Below are 5,817 nucleotides of genomic sequence, written 5' to 3' on the forward strand. Positions count from 1 at the left end.
TTTTTCAATCTGCTGGGACTGGGGTTCTAACTGTGGTTGGCCACGTGGGTGCCAGTTCTCCTACACTCAAGGCTTAATTGCTGTGCTACAGGGCTGGCCCAACTTTTCTTTCCTGAACGCTATGTCCTGGTGAGGGTTTCCTAGATCCTGTTTCTCAAAGTGTGGTTCTCCACTGGCAGTATCTCTGGGAGCTTGCTAGACATGAAGAAGCTCAGGCCTCACCTCAGGCTGATAGAAACAGAATCTGCATTTAAATGAGACCCTCTAAATGATGTACAATTTGAGAACAACTGCCCTAAAAACAGAGCAAAGCAAAGATTAAGTGTTGATGCTTTATTTGGAGGTGTTAACTCAGAGTAGTGTAAGGAAGAAGAAGAGGGAAAAAAGCTGGGAAGAAGGCAAAGTGATGGACGTGTTCTCTGGCCTTTGCTTTATAAGGAGCCTCATAGAGCCATGGCTAGTGTGGGCACTTGAGCATGCTGCAAGTCTTTGGACAGGTGTGTGGAGAAAATGTGACTTGGGGAAATCCATCCGTGGAGGCAAGTGGAATTTATCCTCAAAGCCTCCCATCTCCATACAGGGAGTTAGCTCTTTGCTTCTGAGTTTATCATTCAGCCTCTTTGGTGGCTTTTCAGAAACCAAAATTCACATCCTGTTGTATGGTATTTTACCCAGATTTGGAAGGGGCAGTTGGAGCCAGACAATACATCCTTCAGCTGGCCAGACTGACTAACAGCAGCCAACAAGATGGGCCTGTGTAGCTGGTTGCATGCAGCAGTCAAGGTCAAGGGAATCTGAGAAGAGTGAAGAGAGGGGCTAGCAATGATTACACGGGGGCAATGGGCATACAAGCTACATCCCAGTCAAATTAATATCTAGGGTCACCTCACCAAGCGGTGAGATAGAAACACAAAGAATAATTTAAAATGCATAAAATATGTCCAATATAGTCTGCCCCTTCATCAATCAGAAAAGCTGTGTGTGTGTCTGTGGATAAGACATTCTGTAGGCTGGAGGTGATGACGCTGGTCGAAGTCTCATGGATGATTAAAGCAAACACATTTGAGGGGCTTTCAAAAAGTTCGTGGAAATGTATATTATAAAAAAAACTATGTGTGAATTTCAAAATTTTTTGCACCAAAATAAACTCACATTTTAATTTTTTCTGAAACCTTTTTAAAGTCCCGTCATATATGCTATATGTATTGATGCTAGCAAAGACAAGCACTTACTTTCCCTCTCTCTGTCTGATCAAACTGGAAAATAATAATAATTAATAATGTTAAATAAAAAAGAAAAACCTCAATAATAATAAAATAAGAGTAAAAATATCATCATCTCTTTTCTAAGGGAGGAAAAACGAATCCATTTAGTTATGATGTCCCTTTGAGGTTGTGACTATGTGGGAGTCCAGCGATGTAACCATTACCCATCTGTTGATCCCTCAGCAAAGGAATTCTGAACAGAAGAGTCCTCTGCTCCACAGTGCCTTCGCTGTGACAGCACAGGTCACTTCAGAAGCTTCTCTCCTATGTCTTTAGAAAAGTAGCCAAATCTCACAACTGTCTTCACACATCATGTTCCTTAACTCTTCTCCCCACCCCTTCCCTAGAGAAGAGAATGAATGGTTGGAATAGTGGAGGTTAATAACAAAAGCCTTTTCTCCTCAAATGTCAGGGAATCCTGAGGTGGTTGAAGGCAGGAAGATGAACCAATAACCCACTCTGGTCCCTAGGATTTTCATTCAGGCAAAGCAGGATGCAGGCCCTGGTTTAATAGGGTAATTATAGTTGTGTACACTTGGCCGGAGAGGAGACTCTCAGAAGTGACTCCAAGGAAGGTGACCCCTGACGTTGTTCGATATTCATCAGTCTGCCTGTTTGTCTGAACTGTGAGAGCTCAGTTTTCTCCTGAGGGATTGTCAGGCCAGATTCTCATCCTCTGCATGCAGGTCTGCATCCTGAAATTCAAGTCTCCAGGACTGGAAACTCGGGGGGAGTGTGAGAAAGGGACAGATGTAAGAAAGGAATACAAAAGGAAGGGAGGGAGACTTTTGAGGTGAGTAAGAAGATCACTCTCTAAGGCATGCATTTTTTTTTTTTTGAGAGATTTTTGCTACAGGGTGCATGTGCTCACTGGAGAGACAGAGAGAGACAGAAAGCAAAAAATTACCTCCTGTGGGAATGGCCGAGCTGCAATTCCTTCTCCGTTCTTCATTTGGGAATTTGGGCACTCACACAAGCATCAAGCACGAGTCTCAAGCCTCTGCGTCTGGGACTTGAACCGCATGGTTGGCCAGGTGGGAGTTCAGTGACGTAACCATTATGCCCTCTGCTGGTCCCAGGCATGTCTCTTTTAATCAAGAAATGAAAACAGGCTCAGCCACAGTGGCGCAGGCTGTACGGTGCCACCCTGCAATGCTGGAGCTACTCTGAGTCTACGGTTCAGATCCCAGGTCCTCCTGAAACACACCACATGCACCATGATCCGGGCTGGCAGTGGGGCCATCGCAGTGTGATGAGACCCTGTTGAGGGTTACTGTCTCAACCCCATCATGAAAGAAATGAAACAAATTAAATTAAAACAAGAAAGAAAGAAAGAAATGAAAACTGAGGCAGCTACAAGCTGAGGGGATAACTTTCTTCCAAATTCCGAATTCTTTTTTCAGGTTTGCTTGTTCCAGTTGAATTCCTCAAGATACTTTCATGAACTGGCCCCCTTTGTCTATGTGGACCTAGGTCATTGTTTTCATTATGGAATTTGTGAAGTCCTAGGCCTGGGCTCTGTCTTGGGGATGATGATGAAGAGCTGGGTTCAATGTCGCTGGACTCCCATGTAGTCGACCACGGTTCGCGTCCCAAACTCAGTGGCTTAAAACTCACGCCAGGCACGTGTGCATGTGTGCCCAAGATCCCGAGAGGAGAATGGAGGAGAAGGGATTGTGGCATGGCCATCCCCCCTGGGGGGTGATTTCTCGCTTTCTGTCTCTCTGTCTCTCTCTATCTGGTGAGCACATGTGCCCTATAGCAAAAACCTTTAAAAAAAAAAAAAAAAGAGCTGGGTTCAAAATCCAGGTTTCCTCATTGGAGTTCTGGCTCTTGGCTTCACCCCAGAGATGGCATTAGCTCCTCACCAGGCTCTTCTGGGAGAAGGCTAGTGTCATTATAGGAATCCATGGGGTTTAGCATACAGAAACTGCCATTTGTTGCTCTTTGATAAATGTATTCACACTAGGCTGGAACTCAAGATCCTCTTTGCACAGTCTCTGAGGAGCTGGAATTGCAGGCATCACGCCCTCCAGATGACAACTATATTCTTCATTAAAGGTTCACGTAGCATTGCTCTCTTCATGGCTTCACCCTCTCAAAGCAGTATGTTGGCCTGGAGTTTGAAGAGAAAGGATATTATGGCCCAGTTCTTAGGTACCCGCCAGAGAGGAAGACAGGGAATCGTATAGCCTTAGAGCCCAAACAGACCTCGGAGAGTTCAGGATTTGGTCTCCTCTTTCCAGAGAGAAGCAGCTAAGGCCCAGAACACAGAAATGGCTTATCACAGTTCAGCCAAGGGACAAACCTGGATTTAGAGCAGGACTCAGGTCAGTAGTCTGATGCTCTTCCCACCTCATCTTGCCTTCTTTTTTTAAAAAAAAAAAAAAAAAATGGGGATGGGGCAGGACTAGCCAGGGAGCTGGTGGCTAAGGCAGCTGCATCCCACATGACTGACTATGCAATTCGAGCCCCAGACCTGGCTGCTTGAAGAACATGCTGGACTCCATGCACAAAAATACTGAGAGGAGAATAGAGAAGACAGGATTACAGCATGATCATCCCCCCTAGGGGTGCTTTCTCACTCTATTTTTCTCTGTGTCTTTCTATCTAGTTTTTCTTCAGTGAGCACATGCACCCTGTAACAAAATTTTTAAAAATATTTCTTTATTTCCATTTGTTATTGCTATTTTTCTTTTTAATTTGACCAGAGAGAGAGAAAGAGAGAGAGACAGAGAAAGGAACAGCAAGAAAGCAAGCTGCCAGGTCCAGGACTCAAACTGTGGTCAGCCACGTGGGAATCCAGTGCCTCTAATCACCACACCACCTGCTGGCCCCACACTAGAGCAAATTTTTAGAAAGGGAGTCAGCAGGTGGCATGGTGGTTAAGGTGTTGGATCCAACATGGCCAACTTCTGGTTGGAGTCCTGGCCCAGGGGCTTGAAAAACATGCCAGGTGTGTGTGAGTACATGCCCCAAATCCCAAGAGGATAGAGGAGAAGGGATGGTGGTGTGGCCCTCTCTCTTGAGATGATTTTTCACTTTCCCTCTCTCCGTGTCTCTTTCCATCTCTCTCCAGTAAGTGTACTCACGTATGGCAAAAATCTTAAAAATAGGGGCTGGTAGGTGGTGTGGTGGTTGAGGCACTGGACTCCCACATGGCGACCACAGTTTAAGTCCTGGACCTGGCAGCTTGCTTTCTCACTTCCCTTTCTCTCTCTCCCTGTCTCTTTCTGGTCAAATAAAAAATAATAACAAGTGGAATTAAATAAATAAATAGCTTTTTAAAAATTTCTTAAAAATGAATAAATCAATTGGGACCAAGAGTTGGTGTAATGGCTATGTCGCTGGACTCCCATGTAGTCGACCGCAGTTCAAGTCCCAGACCTGGTGGCTTAAACTTGCACTGGCGAATGTACGTGCGTGCCAAAGGTCCCAAGAGGATAATGGAGAAGAGATTACGGCATGGCCATCCCCCTGGAGTGTGATTTCTTGCTTTCTGTCTCTCTGTCTTTCTGGTGAATGCTCGTGCCCTATAGCAAAAACCTCTCCATAAATGAATGAATGAATGAATGAATGAATGAATGGGGAGTCAGCCTGTGACACATCAGTACCACAAAGCTTGATGATGTGGGACCCGCATGGGAAGGTTCCAAGTTTGGGTCCCAGGGCTTTTTTCTATTTGCCAGGCCAGCCAGTGATCAGGGCTAGCTGCTGTTGGGCCTGGGGCTCGGGCTGCTGGGGCCGTCGCCTCATTCCATGTCCCATTCTCGAATGTTATTCTGTGACATATAATCGAGTCACCCGGGTGAATAACAGAGTGGAAGACATTGTTGGGGGTGTCTCTGTTTTTTTTCTGCCTCTCTCATGGAAAAAGCAAAGTTTCTTTTTTTTTTTTGAAAGCTAGTTTTAAAAAATAGTTTTAAGAAAATGCTGTCTCAGTGGTGTGTATGTCTTTGAAGCAGCTCTCCATCCCCTCTAACCCAGGAACTGTGGCTTAACAGTCTGCCTGACCCCTGGGTGTTTTGTTGCTTATTGCTTAAAAGGACTTTTAATAAACCATGACTAATAGAGAGTAGATCTGGGCTTAACTCGTTAATTTGGGGGAGATTTGTAATGTGAGGTTTTTTTTTTTTTTTTTTTTATGATTCGATTTCGTGCATACACATATCTGAACAGTCCCTGTCTGCAGGACCATCCGCCCAGGTAGAGCCAGGTGCTGCTCCAAATCCTCCTCTACCTCGGGGTTGCTCCTCCGGTAACTGTCTCCTCTCTGCTTCCCACGGTTGCAAACCCTCGCAGCGCCACGACCCCGGGGGAAACTCGATATTAAGTCCCATGGACAAACGCTCCAGCCCCGCGAGGCTCCAGGACACCCCAGCGATCGGATTTCGCGTGGCCGCCCCACTCCCACTATTCCTATCCCCGCCTCCCGCCCGGGAACCCCTAGAACCAATCAGAGCGTCGCGGAGCTCAGGGTTGTAGAGGCCCGAGCCCCAGACCCGCCCCTCTTTGTTGCGGTGGCCAATGGACGCATTCGGAACATCGGCGG

This window comes from Tupaia chinensis, unplaced genomic scaffold (assembly GCF_000334495.1).
Source record: "Tupaia chinensis unplaced genomic scaffold, TupChi_1.0 Scaffold142846_1, whole genome shotgun sequence".
NCBI classification, from domain to species: domain Eukaryota; kingdom Metazoa; phylum Chordata; class Mammalia; order Scandentia; family Tupaiidae; genus Tupaia; species Tupaia belangeri.